The sequence below is a fragment of the Balaenoptera ricei genome, chromosome 5, assembly GCF_028023285.1.
Source record: "Balaenoptera ricei isolate mBalRic1 chromosome 5, mBalRic1.hap2, whole genome shotgun sequence".
Lineage (NCBI taxonomy): Eukaryota > Metazoa > Chordata > Mammalia > Artiodactyla > Balaenopteridae > Balaenoptera > Balaenoptera ricei.
Window position 1 is genome coordinate 76,906,676 of NC_082643.1, and position 20,427 is coordinate 76,927,102.

The 20,427-nt window shown below is 42.3% G+C and overlaps 1 pseudogene; it reads right to left on the reverse strand.

Annotated features, from left to right (window-relative positions):
* Positions 1-19,308: 19,308 nt before the first annotated feature.
* Positions 19,309-20,426, reverse strand: LOC132366534 (DNA polymerase epsilon subunit 4-like; annotated as a pseudogene).
* Between the last annotated feature and the right edge of the window lies 1 nt (position 20,427).

A 20,427-nucleotide genomic window follows, 5' to 3' on the forward strand; every position in this document is an offset into this window, starting at 1 on the left:
CATGCCACAACTACTGAAGCCTGCGCACCTAGAGCCTGTGCTCCGCAACAAGAGAAGCCACCGCAACAAGAAGCCAGTGCACCACAACGAAGAGTAGCCCCAGCTCGCCATAACTAGAGAACGCCCGCACGCAGCAGTGAAGACCCAACGCAGTCCAAAGAAAAAAATAAATTAAAAAAAATAAAAATATTATAAATAAAAATGGTCAAAGAACATTTTTCCAAAGACAACACACAAATGGCTAACAGGTAGATGAAAAGATGCTCAACATCACTAATCATCAGGGAAATGCAAATCAAAACCACAATGAGATATCACCTCACACCTGTTAGGATGTTATTATCAAAAAGATAAGAGATAACAAATGCTGGAGTAGATGTGGAGAGAAACACTTGTGCACTGATTGTGGGAATGTAAACTGGTGCAGCCACTATGGAAAACAGTATAGAGGTTCCTCAAGAACAGAATTACCATATGATCCAGCAATCTCACTCCTGGATATATCTCCAAAGGAAATGAAATAATTATCTCAAAGAGTTATCTGTACTCCCATGTTCATAGCAGGATTATTCACAATAGCCAAGGTATGGAAACAAGTGTCCATTGACAGAAGAATCGATAAAGAAGATGTGGTATATATAAATATACAATAGAATATACAGTTGTAAGTATACAATAAGGCTTTTTTCAGCCTTAAAAAAGAAGGAAATCCTCTCATTTGTGATAACATGGCTAAATCTGGACGACATTACGCCACGTGAAATAAGCCAGACAAAGATAAATACTGCATGATATCACTTACATGAGGGGAAAAAAAGTCGAACTTGTAGAAACAGAGAGTAGAAAAGTGGTTGTCAGGGGCTCTGAGGTGTGGAAAATAAGGGAAGATTGGTAAAAAGGGTACAAGTTTTTTGTTATAAGATAAACAAGGTCTGAGGATCTAATATATAAGATAGGAACTATATTTGATAACACTCTATGCGTAATTGAAATTTGCTAAGAGAGTAAAACTTAAGTGTTCTCTCCAAAAAAAAAAAAAAATAAGTAAATACGTGAGGTAATGGATATGTTAATTCACTCGAGGGGAGGGGTCCTTTCACAATGTATACACATACCAAATCACCACACTGTACACTCTGAATATCTTATAATTTTGTCAATTATACCTCAGTAAGACTAGGAGAAGGGAGAAAATAGGGAAGTAGAAAGACAAAGAATGGCTACAATAATAATTCACCCTAGTTATTCCTCAAACTCAGAGGTGGTACCTTAAAAAACAAAACGCTGTAGATGTTTAGACATTGCCCCAGAATCAGCATCTCTAGGAGAAGACAATTTGACACTTTTTCAAGCCCTCAGAAGTTTTTGTGGAAGAGCCAACCAATATCAAGGACTGAACTAAATGGTGCTTCTAAAATTTGCCTGGTCCAACGAATCAGCTGGGTAGCTTGTTAAACCTTCTGAGTCCCATCTTTCTTCTGGAGACCCTTTTTTTTTTTTTAATTTTTATTTATTTATTTTTGGCTGTGTTGGGTCTTCGTTTCTGTGCGAGGGCTTTCTCCAGTTGTGGCAAGCAGGGGCCACTCTTCATCGCGGTGCGCGAGCCTCTCACTATCGCGGCCTCTCTTGTTGCGGAGCACAGGCTCCAGATGCGCAGGCTCAGTAGTTGTGGCTCACGGGCCTAGTCGCTCCACGGCATGTGGGATCTTCCCAGACCAGGGCTCGAACCCGTGTCCCCTGCATTGGCAGGCAGATTCTCAACCACTGTGCCACCAGGGAAGCCCATGGAGACCCTTATTTAATAGGTCTGTGGTGGTGGCCCCAGAATCTGAAAGCTTAAGAGAGCCCCCAAGTGTTTTTTAGATTGAGCAAGTTTGGGAAGCACTAAACTAGGCTGGATTTCCCAAACTTCTCTTGTGATAAGAAGCACCTGGGGCTCTAGCTGGAAAGAAAATTTCTTTGTCCCCAACCAGACCAACAGAATCAAAATTTCTAGCTCAGAGGTCTGGCAGCCTATTTATTTAATAAAGATCTCCACTTGATTCTTATTATCTGAGAAACGGTAATACAGGCTCATTGAGTCCCAGCTTTGGCTTGTCATTAACATTACCTGGGAACTCTGTGCGTGTATATGTGTGTGTGTTTGTGTCTGTCTGTCTGTCTGCACACGTCCAGAGATGAGCACGTGCATGAGTGCACGTGTATGTACTAAAATACACAAACATGAAATTTACACATGTGTCACATTTGTGACATTTAATACATTCACAACGTTGTGCAATCATCACTACTATCTAGCTCCAGAACATTTTCATCACTCATCTAGGGATTTTTAAAACATCCAGATGCCTAGGCTGTACCCAAATCAAATAAATGAGAATCCCCAGGGTGGGACCCAGGCATCAGTACTCTTTAAAGCATTCCAGCTGATTACAATGTGCAGTCAAGTTTGGAACCACTCAGGATTCCTATGCTCTGAAAGCATTTGTTAATTTGTCCCACCAGGTCTCTCATCCTGGTCCTCTGCATTCCAAGTACATCCTTACTTTGCTTTATTCATTCTCTTTTTTATTAATTTGATTAATTTGATTCTCATACCCCATCAAGACCCTTAAATTCTTATGTCCTTCTCAGAAATGGTGACAAAATTTCCTAAGGCTTTCGTACCCCTCCTGGGGGCCTAGTCATGGGCCTGATCCCAAAGGTTCATGTTCAGTTGAATGAGTTTATTTAGAGTAACCTTACGAGGATATTTTTAGGAAGCAATTGTTTAACTAATTTGGTAAACATAGATGGAGCACCAATTATGTGCCAGGCATTATGCTAGCCCAGGCCCTACTCTCATGATGGGAATCGAGGGAAAAAGCAGATATAGGACAAGATGGCCTACACTGTGACATTCCGTCACAGCAAGATGAAAATGGGAATACATAAAGAGAGGTATCTAAACCAGGATCCAAAGACTTTTTCTGTAAAGAGCCAAGAATAGGTTTCTTTGCCTTTTGGAGCCGTATACAACTGTCACACCTAATTAATTCTGCAATTGCCATTTTGTACAAGAGCAGCCATAGAAAACAATACATCTATGACTGGGCATGGCAGTGGTACAAATCAAGTGGTGGGCTTGATTTGATCTGAGGGCTGACATTCTCCATCTCCTGATCTAATACACACTGGAAAGGGAAGAGGGTGTTTCAGAAACATGGAACTGTTAAAAAATAAACTGAGACATGTTAAAAATTTTAATTTTTTATTTGAGCAAAAATCTATTTGAATTGGTCAGCATCAAACCCGAAGTGGTTAGGAGTGCTCCACTCACAGGAGTTAGGGGCAAGACTTTTACAGAGAAGATGCAGAAGAGAAGCAAGGAAATAATTTGGTTGCTATCGTTTAAGCAGTTGCCTTATTTAAGGGAAAGCCTAACTGGCTGTTTGTGATTGTCCTTAGATGTTGATTGAGGCTTTTACAGACATAGGCTTTGGTTTGCTTTTGTCGTCTGCTAAGGCATTAGAACACTTAGTCTAATGACCTCCTTCTTTAATTAATTTAAAAATACCAGGAGACCACAGTGCATTAAGTGGAGTTCCCTGTGCTCTACAGTATGTTCCCATCAGTTGTCTATTTTATACATAGTATCAATAATGTATATGTGTCAATCCCAATCTCCCAATTCCTCCCACCCCACCTCTTTCCCCCTTGCTATCCATACATTTCTCATTTCTCTTGGTTCTCTACCTCTGTGTCTCTGTTTCTGCAAGGGAGGGAATATATGTATATGTATGGCTGATTCATTTTGCTGTGCAGTAGAAGCTAACACAACATTGTAAAGCAACTATACTCCGATAAAATTTTTTTTAAAAATTTAACAATATTGGAAGAGTTGAAGCACTATTTGAAGCTTACTAGCAAAGATGGAGGGGGGGCTTCCCTGGTGGCGCAGTGGTTGGGAGTCTGCCTGCCAATGCAGGGGACACGGGTTCGAGCCCTGGTCTGGGAGGATCCCACATGCCGCGGAGCAACTAGGCCCGTGAGCCACAGCTACTGAGCCTGCGCGTCTGGAGCCTGTGCTCCGCAACAAGAGAGGCCGCGATTGTGAGAGGTCCGCGCACTGCGATGAAGAGTGGCCCCCGCTTGCCGCAACTAGAGAAAGCCCTCGCACAGAAACGAAGACCCAACACAGCCAAAAATAAATAAATAAATAAATAATAAAAATAAAGGAATTCCTGTAAAAAAAAAAAAAAAAAAGATGGGGGGAGAAAGATTCCAGGCAGAGAGAAAATGTACTGCTCAATTTTCAGTTCAGTGTAGCTAACCCTGGGAAGGGGGGAGGGCTGAGACTGGAGAAGGCAGGGGCCAGATTATTAGGGCTATGTGTAGATTGTATGTGGAAGCAAAAACAGGGTTTTATACATTTGTGAATGGTCACCCTGACCAGGGGATGAGGATGGTTTAGGTGGGTCAAGGTAAGGCAAGCCTATTAGTTAAAAGGTTGCTGTGTTGTTGGGAAAATTGGATGTCTGCACACAAAAGAATAACGTTGGACCTAAAACCATATATAAAAATTAAGTCAAAGTCGATCAAAAACCTAAAAGTAAGAGGTAAAGCTATATAACTCTTAAGAGAAAACAGGAAAAGCTTCATGGCATTGGATTTGGCGATGATTCCTGGTATGTGACACTAAAAGCACAGACAACAATAGATAATTGGGTGACATCAAAATTTTTAAATTCTGGGACTTCCCTGGTGGTCCAGTGGTTGGGACCCCACGCTTCCACTGCAGGGGGCATGGGTTCGATCCCCGGTCGGGGAACTAAGATTCTGTATGCTGCATGGCGCAGCCAGAAAAAATTTTTTTATTCTATATGTAAAGGACACAATCAACAGAGTAAAAACGCAACCTACACAAGCCTCAAGGAGATTTCACCTGGGGAAAATAGGTAACTTCCAAGATAAAAGCAGAGAGTGAGAGTGGTACGGGAGAAATGAAAGAGGACGATGTGGTGATGATGGCGATACAGGTTGTCAAGGTGATAATTGAGTTGTGTCTTAAATGATGAGATAGAATCTGTCTTTCAAAGATATGGAGGAAGAGTATATCAGATGGAAGCAACGTCACGCAAAAAGAAGCCAAGGCAGGGATGATCTCAGTTGGTTTTAGGAACAGGAAGAACAAAAACAAAAAAGAAGGCGAATGGGGCTGCAATCTTTTGGACTTGCTATGTTTGAAAATTTAGATTAGCCATCTCTATTAGAATTCGTTCTCAGAATATGTCAGGGAGGCAGTTGGAGACACTGTATTAGAAAACGCATCATGGGGGCAGAAGGATTCATAGGTGGAGCACAGAGAATTTTTAGGGCAGAGAAACTACTCTGTATGATACTGTAATGGTAGATACATGTCATTATGTTTGTCCAAATTCATAGAATGTACAACACTGAGTGAACTCTAATGTAAACTGTGGATTTTAGGTGATTATGATGTGTCAGTGTAGGACCCTCAGCCGTAACAAACGCACCACTCTGGTGGGGGACATTGATGATAGGGAAGGCTGTGCATGGGGTGGGGGGCAGGAGAGATGTGGGCATCTCTGTATTTCCTCTCAGTTTTGCTATGAACCTAAAACTGCTCTAAAATACAGTCTTTTTAAAAGCAGATTGGGAAAAAAAAAAAAACAAACCTGTAGGTAAAAAGGGATTTAAGAGACAGAATTTTTTTAAGACAAAATTATAGCATCTAGGGACACACACTTCAGTGACAACAAGCAAGAAAGTGATTATCTTTAAAGTCAGGATAATGGTTCCTTTGTTGGGGGCATCAGGGGGTTGAGACTGAGATGGGGCACACAGAGGACTCCTGGGTGGCTGGCAAAGTTCTATTTCTTCACCTGGGTGGTGATTCCAAATGTGCTTGCCTTATAGTAATTCATCAGTAATCACCCAAGGAGTGATTGGGTAAGCCCCTATCTTTAGGGGCTTAGGACGATTGGGACAATAAAAGATCCTGTTTTATGACAGAGAACTGAAAGCTGTGCAGGCAAGATGTGGGTACCACTTGGCATTGCATTTAACAGAAAATCAAAGAGTCTGATACTTGGTATCCAAAATATCTATTTCAAGGCAAACAAGAAGACTAAAAAATATGGTCTGGTCAAGAAAGAAAAAGCAGTCCCAGGTTCAGCAGCTAGACAGCTGGCCTTAGGAAGAAACATGTAAGATGTTCACATGTAAAATGTTCTAAGGACGCCTGAACTGCCTGCCCAGCCCTGATGCCTGGAGAGTTATGGAACTTGATCACAGACCATCTCACGAGCAGGCAACAATAAGGGAAGGACCACAGAAAGGGAAGTGAAAGCCATCCAAATACTTGCTACATTTCAATTTTACCTTGAACCAGTGCTGAGCCAGGTAAATAACATGTTAGAAGGGCAGATTTGCTGTGGGAAATAAAAGATAAGGAAACCACTCATTATTTTAAAATTTTTGTCATCAAGTTGGACAATTATTTTATAGGTCTTTCTGTGTTATATACTATAATTTGAAAGGTTTAAACAATAAAATATATTCATTCTAATTTTTTAAGTGCATTAAAAGCATTCTCTCCTTTAATCCTCATGACACCCCTCCTGGGTAGGTATTTTCCTGTTTAGATAATGATCCTGAGACATTAAGCTGTTTGACCACAGAAATGTATATACTTAGTGACAGAACCAAGATTCAAGTCCAAGTCTTCTGAATCTGAAATTCTTACTGACTTACACTGCCTCTCAAGATTCACAAGAGTAACAGAGAACATTTAAAAAGGAGGTCTTGAAGTGTGCTCCTTGAGAACCCCCAGGGACCATCAGTGGATTCTACTTTAGGGATTCTCATGCCTGATGAGACCACTGCCACATATGGCGGCTCAGCCAATATCCAGTGATAAGACACTGACCTGTCCCTTCCACTCCCCTCCTTCTCTGCAGACACTTCACAAGGCAGTGGTTCCTGGATGGACACCATCAGACCAGCACCAGACTTCTCAAAGTCCTTCAATGAAGAGTCAGGTAGACGAACCTCTGAATGCCGGTAAAGTATGACAGGAAACACGTGGGAATTCTAACTTGGTCTTTTTCTCTACTGCCTCTTCCCCAGGAGAGGTTCTCCCAGAAATACCTTCTCCTTTCCCAAACCTGCTTTACACTCTCTGAGCCCCATATCAAATTCCTCAGCCCAGTGGCCCCAGTCAGAAAACCTGGTCCCTCCCCTCAGGGAAAGGAGTTTCAGGCCCTTGGGCTCTCTCTGCATTTTGCAAACATGAGCAATGGTTTGGATTCAATCAGATGTTCATTCAGGCTCTCCTCTGCTCAGTCAGTGAATACATCTATTGAGTACCTACTGTAGATTCAAGGCTGAGGATGCTGAGGGTCTTATTCTGTGTCAGCACTGGGCTGAGATTAGGGCTTGGGGCCGGGGGATGAGGGTGGGAGCTCCCAGTGCCATGAACAAGGGCAGCTGTAAGTACCGTATTCAGTCTTCCCACCAGAGAGAGTTATAGATGATCCCTCCCAGGCACCTAAGGGGACTAAGCACCCCTCACCATGACACGGTCAGCATGCTATCCATGCCTCGTGCAGAGGCAAGGATGATTCTCCTATTAACATGGCTTTGGCCTTTCCACCCCTTTTAAAAGAAATTTGTTTTTAAGTCTTGAATGTCTGTCTACTGAGCTCCAGACATAATCCTTGGTGTTGGGAATACAGTATAAATATAGGACACTACTCCCTGCTCTTTCGCAGGGAGTTTAGCAAACAGAAGGCAAAAACTGTTGGCTTTGCCCTTTTGGAGCAACATAGACTCTGCTGTTATTGTATGAAGGAGATTTACCTCTTTCCTGCCCTGCCGAGCCTGGCTTGCATTAGTGGAGAAACCACCCAGCTGTAAACGCTCACAGTAAAGGGCAATGGCGCCAGCGCCCATTAAATGAATTTGATTCCAAGTCGCCCCTGATGGAAAAGGGGAGGGGGGCTGCCACCTCTGTGAGGATCACAGAGGTTACGTGGAAAACCATTTGGGCTGCTTAAAACTCTGCTTACACTCCTCTCTGCACTGAGACAGAAGCCAAAGTCCTAAGCACAGGCTCCCAAACCTTCGTATTCCCACTGCCATCCCACTCCCCTCACCCAGCCCTCAACTGTCAGCAGTTTCTGAATCAGAAAAGCACGCCTTCTCTCTCCCCTGTGCCTGGGACTTCACTCTGCCTGGCCCACAACACACTTTGCCCACTGACCAGGTTTTCCTGACATTCTCCTTCTCCTCAAGGCTCACCTCAGCCCCCGGCCGCCCATGACGCTCCGCTGCCCCCTTAGCTGCCCACCGCCACGGAGTCAGAGATGTCACTCTCCCCTCGCAAAGCACCCAGTCCGTGCCAGAGACCTGTGAGCAGCTGGGTCACGTCATCACCGTGCTCCTACTTGCCTCTCTTTCCCTCCCTCTGTCTCTGTCTCTCTCTGTCTCTGTCTCTCTCTGTCTCTGTCTCTCTCTGTCTCTCTCTGTCTCTGTCTCAGGGACTGTGTGCTGCTATTTCTGTGCCTCCAGAACCAGCGCCATGTCCATGCATGATTTTACTGGAGATAAGAAAATCAGAACCGGGAGGTGGGCTTCCTATCACAATCGCATCTACACTACCACTCCTATCTTTTGGGGTGTGTATATTGAGGTGTGTTGGTGTTTTGTAAAAAGGGCAAGGAAAAGAGGCAGATTTGAGAGGGAAGGTGGGCAAGGACAGTACTGTAAACTCTCCATTCTCCTGTCATTCAAACCTGGACAGTATTCACTTTGTACCTCTATTCTGTTTCTCTCTCATTTCCCTATAGTCCATTTTCCACCCAGCAGCCAGGGGGATTGTTTTAAAACAAAAATCATATCATGTCACCCCTTTGCTTAAAATCCTGGAATGGCTTCCCATCAATCGTCTCACACAGAATAAAGCCAAAGTCCTTACAGCAGCCCGCGAGGTCTCCTATGACCTGCCCCCGCCCATGACCTCTCTGCTCTCAGCGCTTACTTCTCCCGCCTTTCATTCACTCCTACCCCACTGGCCTCTCAGCACCAGCTCTTCCCTCTGTGGAGAATCCTCTTCCCCAGATGCATCAGTTTTGCTCAGAGTCATTTCCTCAATGAGATTGACCTTGACTGCCTCATTCAACACATTCAAGATTGACCTTGACGTTTCCATTCAACCACTTGCCTCTCCCCCACCTCCTTACCTTGCTCTGCTGTTTTATTTTTTCTTTTTTCCATAGCTTTCATCACCTTCTATCATACCAGATACTTTACTTATATGTTTATTGTTTACCCAGAGATCTTTGTCTATTTTGTGGTTATATAGATGTCTTTCCCCTACTTTCCCCTAGTCAGTTATATTGTTTCCTTTTTCACTACTATAATACTGTTAAGAACAACATCTTACTACATAAATCTTCACATAGACCTTTGATTATTTCTAAGAATTCGAGTCACTTGATCAGATGCTACATACTTATAAGACTTTTGATACCTATTACAAAGTTGATTTCCTATCATACTTTTTGAGTAGTATGTACTTGTTGAGAAGGAATGTTACCCTGTGTTGGGGACAGTCTATAAACTTAATTATGTGCCCCAGCAATTCCACTCTAGGAGTCTACCCACAAGAAATGAAAACACATCCACACAAACACATGTATATGACTGTTCAGAGCAGCGTTGTTCGTCATAGCCCCAAACTGGAAATGACACAGATGTCTATCAGCTGATGAATGGATTAAAAAGATGAGGTATTTTCATACCATGGAATACTACTCGCAATAAAAAGGGCAGAACAATTGGTACATGCTACAATATGAATGAACTTGTGCTAAGTGAAAGATGGAAACAACTACATTTGTATGCTTCTATTTATATGAAATGTCCAGAAAAAGCACATTAGTAGAGACAAAAAGTAGATCCGTCATTACCTGGGGCTGGGGTAGGAGCAGGGATTAACTGTAAACAGAAACAAGAAACTTTTGGGGATGATGGAAATGTTCTAAAACTGGATTTGTGGGGATGATTATACAACTCTATTTACTAAAATAATAGAATACTTACAATGGGTGGATTTTATGGTATGTAAAACTACACCTTAATAAAGTCATTAAGGGAATTGGGAATAAATGTAATCAGAGGGAAAGATTAGGAAGAAACTTCATATACAATGCATGCTGTGATTTTAAAAGTTTGAGGAATAAAAAGTATAGCATAAGGCAGAAAGAAAGGAAGGGGGGCAGGGAGGAAAGAAAGAGAAGGAGAGAAAGAAAGAAAGAAGGAAGGAAAAAGGAGAGAGAAATGTCACATATGTATTTGAGGGCCCCTTTTGTGATGGCTCAAGACTATCAGAAGAGACCCCCACGGAAAATCCATGAAGTGAGTCGACTTGGCACAAATAATAATGAACTTATGGCCTCTATACTGTCAGCACGTGTCTTTAAAGAAGGGACATGGGCCCACAGCATCCCACAGAAGCAAATAAAGGCACGGAGGTAAAAAAAAGAAAACAAAACTAGTCCTGGTCTCTGAGCCAACTGTTATTCTTCATTTATTTCAAAGAAGATTTTATGGGTCTTAAATGTTTAAATAATCATTATTATAAAGCTCTCAAATGTAGCATCCATGTTTTCAAAAGGAATAAAAAAGGGAGCCTTCCAGAGGGATGTGGCTCTGTTGGTGGCCTTTCCGAGCAGTACTGGGGTGGGGAGGGGACTACAGGAGCTATAGAAAAAGTAGTCCCAGAGAGAGGCAGGCAGCAGCTCATACCTGAAGGCCTGGAATTCTTCGCTACATGCAAAATATGACTTTTCAGTACCATGCCTTTTTTTTTTTTTTTTGGCCATGAGGCACGGCTTGCAGAATTTCAGTTCCCCGACCAGGGACTGAACCTGGGCCACGGCAGTGAAAGTACCAAATTCTAACCAGTAGACCACCAGGGAACTCCCAAATGCCATGCATCTTAAGGCCATTCTTTTTTTAATTATATTCCTACAGTTTGGATTTATGTGACCTTCTGTAGCAATGAGTCAAGTGTGCAGGCCAGATTTCAGTAAGTGATTAAGGTTACGCATCACCTTACCTGTTTACGCGTCACCAAACTGGTGCCTGCTGACGACAAGCACCGGCAGAGCTGGGAGGGTGCTCGTGAGGCAGACTCGGGCCGCGGGCTGGACCAGGGCGCCGAGTGGCCTGACACACCCCAGCGGGAGACGCAGAATAGAAGGGAGGGCTGTCGTCTCCCGGAATGTCAGCAGATTCTTCACACCCTCGCGCTCCAAGATGTGGGGAGGGCAAAGAGACTGAGAAGAACCAATGTGACTTGTTCCCGGGGCAGCCACGGGGGTCAGTGGTGGGGCCCACGAAGGGGTGCTTTAGAGAGGACGGTCAGGGCAGTCCAGTGACTCTCGAACATGTTGCATCAGCTTATTATGTCTGAGTTCCCTTTGGCTGCATAACAAATTACCACAAACTTAGAGGCTTGAATCAATACCCGTTTCTTACCACACGGTTCTGTAGGCCAGAAGTCCAGCTTGGCCTGGCTGGGTTGTCTTACAAGGCTGAAATTAAGGTGTCGGCTGTGTTACTTTCTGGAGGCTCTGGGGAAGAATCTGCTTCCGGTTGTTGGCCAGATTCAGTTCCTTCAGGCTCTAGAACTGAGACCATCATTTCCCTGCTGTCAGCCAGGGGCCACTCTCACCTCCTAGAGGCTGCCCACATTCCTTTGCCAAGAAAAGCCTAGTCCTTTCTGAGGACAGGCCAACTGAGGATAATCTATCTTAATGCCAATTTATTGGGGACCTTAATTACATCTGCAAACTCCCTTTAGTGTTTGATTGAGTGCCCGGGAGAAGGTGTTTACACACCAGGACCTGGGAGGCTTGGGGGCCACTCTGGAATTCTACCTGCGACAAGTTACTTAGGAAAGCTTCTCCAGGGCAGCTGAGTGATCCTCAGGGCGGGTGGTACCAAGCCCTAATGGATGTTTTGGAAATTCATGGGCAAATATTTCGTTGTGGTGACGGGGATATGTTCCACCGGCATTTCGTATTCGGGGCCAGGTCGTAAGAAGACAGCCTCACACAGTGAGGAATTGTGCTGTATGTTACACAGCTTTCAAAGGTCCCTCGAGGCATTCGTGTCGATGAAAAATCTGTATATAATTGTCTGAAACTCTGTTTTGTTTGCATGCTGTTTGCACTGAAGTTTCCATAAATACAATAGTGGCTAAGTCAGGGGAAGAATGTAATTACTTTGTTTGGGACTTTACCAAGATTTTCATCATTTTGGGAAAATTGCATGACCAATAACAAGGCTGCTCGTGGAATCTGAACTGTCAACGCACCACCCCCTGCTCCATCTGCAGCTCTCCCTGTCTTCGTGATTCTAAGTACAAGCCTCACCTCAGTTCATGTCTTCTCGTGTGACGATACCTGAGCACTTACCCATTGAAACATATTTTCTTTAAATTGATTTCTTAAGATTATGTGTGTAGGTAGGTTATATTAGCTATGAACTCTTTCAGGATTGTAAAGGGGGCATTTCAACATAGTGCTTATAATAAGGGGCCATGGATCTGAAGAGCTGAGGGCCAAAGGTCTACTGCATGCACCTCCTGAAGCTGGGATTGGCCAAGAGCGAGAATGGTGGAGCTTGTGGTATATAAACTTGTGGAGATGAGGCACTTCAATGAGCTTTGAGTCAATTTAATTATTTTATTTAAAAAAGAGGAAACTGAGGCCAGAAAAGGGAATTGGTTAATGTCACCCAACTACTCATATGTTAATCCTGGACCAGACCCAGTTTTCTTAATGGTAAAGGTCAAATCCATCCATATGAAATTACTTGAAAGGGAATTCCCTGGTGGTCCAGTGGTTAGGACTCGGCGCTTTTACTGTGGTGACCCAGGTTCAATCCCTGGTTGGGGAACTAAGATGCCACAAGCGGCCTGGTGCAGTCTAAAAAAAAAAAAGGAAGAAACTACTTGAAAATAAAATTAACATTGTGTAACTAAAGTGTTGAGAAAAATATTATCCTAAAGATCTGTTATAACAATTTAATATTATACAATTAAGTCCACTATTTTCTAATGTTAAGATGTTGAAAGCCAGATTCTACTAATGTAGAGTTGATTATAGAATTGATTATATCAAATCAATTGTATTTGGGATAATAGCTAACTCAACATCAGCAGAGGAAGCATTTATTTAATGAACTTGTGATTTGAAATTATTCCTGCTTATTCCTATTTATTTTTCTGATAAAATAAATAGAACCTGGGCAAAATTTTGAATAGCCCAACAAGCAATTCACAAGGCTGATTTTAGCCAATCTACACTAGGACTGGTTAGTCCAGTCCAAAACAGTGGGCCAAAATGAAGGCCCAAACACTATCATACTTCTCCATCTTGCCCAGAAGGGCCAGTCACCAAAAGCTACTGGTTTTTCCTTCCCTGCTCAACTTTGTTCAAACCTACTTAGCTTTGAAGTTGTCATAAGTTTTCCTTTGCTGCCACCTACTGGATGTAGTGAGTATAGTTAAATAAAGCTTTTGTCTTCCTATGTATTGTATTCTAATGTGAAATAGGGAATTCAGGTATTGGCCACTCAATTTGGACTCAAACGTCCAAACACTGGATATTTAAAGTTGTTTCCTCTAATGACTAGAGCAACTTTAATGTCAAGCAAAGCAAATAAACCTATGAATCTCCATTTTCAAAGCCCCTCTTCTGTCCTTATAAAGTTATACCTTAAAGTTCAATCATATGATTCCCTTCTTAAAAATCAGTGGCCTACAAGAGGGTAAATACACTTGTATTACTCATGTCTTGATGTCAAACAGAATGTACCCCACTCACTGCAAAGAATGAGGCACTGACGGACTGGGAGCCATGAATTAGGATAATAACTTTTAGGAAAAGTTGCTTTGGAAATGGGCCCTTATCCCAGGAAATGGGAAACACTTGGTAGCTTGGAATTTCAGTTGGATAAAAAGGAGAGATGGCTGCAAAGAAGATAGGTGGTGATGAAAATTAAAACCATAGCACTTGCTATATTCTAGCACACCCCAAAGCACTTCACAAGGATTCTCATGTGCTTTCACAACAACCCTACGAGGCAGATACTGAACCACTTTACAGATGAGGAAATCGGGGCTTAGGAGGGGTTAAGTTGGCCAAGGCACCCATCTGGTAAGGGGCAGAGATGATGGCACAACCCTCAGGTCTCAACCACAAGCTGTGCTGCGTGGAGTGGCCCCAGGAGACCACAAACAGTGGAATTGTCAAGAGCCAGAGCCAAAGCAGCACCTTGGATCAACGTAATTGGTTTTAGTTCAATAAATCACAGCCAAGAGGAGCTAGGGAGACAGGACAACTACATATCATGTGGTATCCTAGATGGGATTCCGGAACAGAAAAAGGACATTAGGTGAAAACTAAAGAAATAAAGTCTGGACTTAATAACGTATCATTGTTAGTTCATTCATTGTGACAAATGTACTACTATACTAAGGTAAGATTAAAAAAATAAAAAGCCTGTTTTTTAGAGAATAATTAACACTGTGGAAAGCATCTGATTCCTAAGAGTGAAGAGATGCATTACTATAAAATTTGATTTTTAATCAGGTTAAGGATATTAACATGACCAGGGAAAGGAAACCGTCAAGCGACTTAAATTGTCCAAATCCAGATATTTTGTACTAGGAGGGAATATTATCCATACTATTTTATCTGCTGAGACTTCTCTACTTCTCTTTCTCTTTTGTTCATAAATATTCACACACACACACACACACACACATACACACTCAACTCCTATAACAGTTTATGTTACATTAATAAAAATGCTCAAGGCATGGTCACGATGTGCTGAGCTCTACGTGCCTTATCTTAGGTCCATCCTCCTAATCCTGGGAGAGGTCCTGTAATTTCCATTCTACAGGATTATACCAGACAACCCAACCACACAGGCAATCCACAGCGCCCCACTCCTCGCTGCTACACCAAGCCAGGTCAAGAATGAAAAGGATGAACAACTTAACACTATAATACAAATGAATTAATAAGATCACATCATTCAAGGGACACAGAAAGTAACTCCCAAATGTCAAGTCAGTATTGAACATGTCAGGATGTGCAGGAAACTGAACAGGTTCCAAGTAACTTGGGGTTTAGGAGAACATAAAGGTAATCATTTAAAGTTCTAAAGTAGCCTTGTAATGAAGCCCATTTCATCTTAGAAGACTAAGTTGCACGGACTTCAGTTATAAACTGAAGAAACTTGGGAGGTAGGCTAAACTAACCAGCAGCAGCTCAGACAGAATTCATTCCGTAATTCATTCATTACAGTCCTAGAGAAAAACTTAAGCATTTTTACTATAAAAGTAATATAACAATTTTAGAAAGCTTGGAAAATGAGGATATAAAGTTAAAATCACTCATAATCTCAACATCCAGAGGCAGGAGCAGACCCACGTTTTTTAAGGATTTGTAAATTTCACAAGGACACAAAAGCCAGGATGCTGGAAGGAGCCATTAAAGTGTGAGGCCCTAAAGCTTAAACTTCATTCACCTTAAGGTAGGTCCACCTCTGCCCAGCAATGATCATTAACATCGTGGGCTCCTAGAGCCAGTCTGCTTGGGTTTGAATGTCAGAAACATCCCTCACTAGCTGAATAAGATTGGGCAAGTTGCTTAAGCTTTGCTGTGACTAAGTTTAACTTAGAATATAGTAAACATCTAGCTATTTTGGTCCTGTCTTTTCTAAACACATATGCACACACATTTTACAAAACTATCTCACTAGTTTCACGCATAAACATTTTTTCATGATCATGGGTCTTTCAGACAGACCATATTATACTGAATAGATGTGTAACCTAAATATTCCTCAATTGGACATTCTGGGTATTAGTTAAAAAGGGGGGATACCTAGCATCAGGTGGCTTTATCTATTGAAAGCACAACAAGTCACCTTCATTACATTCTCTAACACCATATACAAAAATAAACTCAAGGGCTTCCCTGGTGGCGCAGTGGTTGAGAATCTGCCTGCCAATGCAGGGGACACGGGTTCGAGCCCTGGTCTGGGAAGATCCCACATGCCGCGGAGCAACTAGGTCCGTGAGCCACAACTACTGAGCCTGTGCGTCTGGAGCCTGTGCTCCGCAACAAGAGAGGCCGCGACAGTGAGAGGCCCGCGCACCGCGATGAAGAGTGGCCCCCGCTTGCCGCAACTGGAGAAAGCCCTCGTACAGAAACGAAGACCCAACACAGCCATAAATAAATAAAATAAATAAATAAATAAATAAAAATTTTAAAAAAAAAAGTTTAAAAAATAAATAAATAAATAAATAAATAAACTCAAAATGGATTAAAGACCTCAATGCAAGACTGGATACTATAAAAACTCCTGGAGGAAAACACAGGCATAAATCACAGCACTCTTCGACATAAATCGCAGCACTTTTTTTCATCCGTCTCCTAAAGCAAAGGAAATAAAAGCAAAATTAACACAAAAATAAACAAATGGAACCTAATTAAACTTAAAAGCTTTAGCACAGCAAAGAAAACCATCCACAAAACAAAAAGACAACCTACTGAATGGGAGAAAATATTTGCAAACGATATGACCGATAAGGGATTAATATCCAACATATATAAACAGCTCATATAACTCGACATCAAAAAACAAAAAACCCGATTAAGCAGCAGGCAGAAGAAATGAATAGACATTTTTCCAAAGAGGAAATGCAGATGGCCAACAGGCACATGAAATGATGCTCAACATCGCTAATCAACAGGGAAATGCAAACCAAAACCACAATGAGATATCACCTCACACCTGTCAAAACAGCTATCACCAAAAAGAACACAAATAACAAATGTTGGCAAGGATGTAGAGAAAAGGGAACCTTCGTACACTGCTGGTGGGAATGTAAATTGGTGTAGCCACTATGGAAAACAATATGGAGGTTTCTCAAAAAACTAAAATTAGAACTACCATATGACCCAACAATTCCACTCCTGGGTATATATACGGGGAAAAAACAAAAACAAAAAACACTAATTCAAAAAGATATATGCACCCCAATGTTCATAGCAGCATTATTTACAATTGCCTAAGTATGGAAGCAACCTAGGTGTCCAGCAGATGAAAGGATAAAGAAGATGTTGTATATATATATATATATATTTATACAATGGAATATTACTCAGCCATTAAAAAAATGAAATTCTGCCATTTGCAACAACATGGATGAACCTAGAGTGTATTATGCTGAGTGAAATAAGTCAGACAGAGAAAGACAAATACTGTATGATATCACTTATATGCGGAATCTAAAAAAGTACAACAAACTAGTGACTATAACAAAAAAGCAGCAGACTCACAGATATAGAGAACTAGTGGTTACCACTGGGGAGAGGGAAGTGGGGGACAATATAGGCGTAGGGGCTTAAGCGATACAAACTATTAGGTATAAAATAAGCTACAAGGCTATGTTGTAGGGCCTTCCCTGGTGGCACAGTGGTTAAGAATCCGCCTGCCAATGCAGGGGACACGGGTTCAAGCCCTGGTCCGGGAAGATCCCACATGCCGTGGAGCAACTAAGCCCATGCACCACAACTACTGAGCCTGTGCTCTAGAGCCTGCGAGCCACAACTACTGAGCCCACGTGCCACAACTACTGAAGCCCGTGCACCTAGAGCCCATGCTCTGCAACAAGAGAAGCCACTGCAGTGAGAAGCCCACGCACTGCAACAAAGAGTAGCCCCCACTCGCCACAACTAGAGAAAGCCCACACACAGCGACGAAGACCCAACACAGCCAAAAATAAATAAATAAAGGATTATGTTGTACAACAAGGGGAATGTAGGCAATATTTTATAATAACTATAAATGGAATATAACCTTTAAAAATTATGAATCACTATATTGTACACCTGTACTTACATAATACTGTACAGCAAACTATACTTCAATTAAAAAAACCAAAATTACTTTCATTGCTAAAGATTAGTAACATCCTAAAGAATAAGCCAACTGGACATGATCTTTGATAAATCCAAGACGTCAATTAATAGGGTTTATTGGAGAAACAAGAACCTCTTGAGTTGCACAACTCCAGGGGGTACTGCCCTCACATAGAATACAAAGTTGATGTTACCCCATGTGGTTACACATGGCTGAGGTCTCAGGGAGAGCAGTAGGGAAGATGCTGGTACTAGAGGGAAACTTCTAGAAGCCAGGCCCTTCCCAGACATCTTCACCCTGTGTTGTCCATTTTAACGTGAAACAATGAAGACGTGGGAGAGGGTAATTTCTTTGCCCAAAGTTACCGAGAGGCAGAGTGGAGGTCAAAGACATTTGATAAGCCCTGAAGTCTATTATATTGACTCCCAACCGAGGGACAGCTACCTGTAGGTAGTCAGTCCATGGCAGGTAGAATTTGGGCATGTAAACTAACCTGTGTTTCCTCAGTAAAACTGACATTTCTCTGCACCTCCAGGGTTGCAATCACCCACATACGACAGCCATTACATGACCCTCCATGGTGTGACATGCTAAGGTGTGTTAGAGTTTGTGAGCATTTTAATAATGCTTCTCATGCATAAAGTCTTACAGCTACATTTAGTGGTATAATTGTACTCTTGAGACCAAAAGCAGTATTTTCACCAGCTCTTATTCGCAGGAAGGAGGCTTGTTCTGTTTCTTTTCCCCTAAGTCAATCTCCAAGGTGATTGCATGAAAGCCACACAACAAATTAGAACTGAAAATGCATCCCTCTGGCTTCAACTCCAAGCAATTAGAATCACCTGAGTCACCATGTATTTAGTTTTCTACATTAGAAGGAATAGTAGTGATCACTTTCCCCCTAGGAACCAAAATAGCCTTCACTTAGCAAGTTGGAATCAGAAGTATTATCACCATAGAATAATCAGAGTTGAAAACTTTAAGGCAGCTGAAACCCAAGCTTCCTGGGCTCCTGGCAACAGACAGGATAAAGCTCTTCTGTGAGGATCACACTAAGAGCAGGAGGTCTGGGGGTTTCTTCCCCCCAGTGCTTAATCCCTGTAACTAGAGAGTAACTGTTATATTCAAGCATCCATTGTTGAGAACAAATGTCATTTAACATTTAATGCAAGCCTATAAGTTACATACTAGTGTATCCTAATCTATGAAATAGTTAAGGTTTAACAACTGGCAAAGACGATTTTTTTTTTTGAGGTTGATCAGAAACTTTTATTTGGTCCTTATCATTTATTAAGCAACCTACAAAATCATTTTCTATTTCTCTACCGCAAGCAGCAGCAGCTGCATCCAGGCCAGAAATGGAAGACACAAGTAGTGGAAGACCTTACAGAGAAAAGTTAACGGGTGAGATCTCTGCTTATCCAGGCTTAGGTGAAGGTAGAACAGGAAAAGTGTGTTAAGTTCAGTATTCCAAAGACTCTTTTTCAAAGCTGAGGCCTGCAGAGGGCCTAGCTGAAGGAGGCAGGTACAGGCTCACAAAACTGCCCAGCTCAGCAATCAATCCAAAGTACCTTCCAGAAAAGCAAATAGAAGCTGTGGATACAGCTTCTATTGCATTATCCAAATCTCTCTGAAGCGTTTTCCACTTCCCTTGTTGAGCACAACAGCAGGCATCTTTTGCTATGGTTTCCACAAACAGTTCCACGGCTCGTGCCAGAATGAAGCTGGCTTCCTGTCCCGCGAGCATCACGCCGGGGTCCGCCTTCACCAAGGCCTTCACTCGCACCAGAGGCAACCTCATCGGGGCTTGGGGCTGTGGAGCTGCTGCATCCCCACCGGTGCCCTCCTCCTCCCGGGAAGCCCCGTTTCCAGCCACCATCTGGACCCCCACTGACACTGATTTTTAAAAAACTAATTTCTGTAAACTATCGCTAAGAAAGAAGAAAAAAAAAAAAAAGCAAAACCCACATTGATTGGGGTATGTCAAAGGGACACAGGAGCCAACTGAAATAGCTCTCAATGGCCAAAGCTAGAACAATTTGAACAAAATGTAGTACTGGATTATAACCCAGAGTATGAAATAGCCATGAGTTCATACTGATATAAATGAATAACTAGGGGATAAGAGACAAATCTCCCTTGCAAAAGATTTCCAAATAATTTATATAGATACTCCACCTTCAAGAAGGTAGAGCTTAATTCAACCCCCTACTCCTATAGGGTCAGCTGTGCATAGACTTCTTTCCAGTATATAATAGAGGGGTGTAGGGTGGGGAAAGTAGCTTTACTAGGAGAAACCTGACAAACGCCATCCAGCCAGGCGATCAAGGTTGACATTAACCGTAAGGAATGTTGACGCTATGTACCCTGATATGACTTGATGAGACCAGCACTTTACCTGTGGTCCTC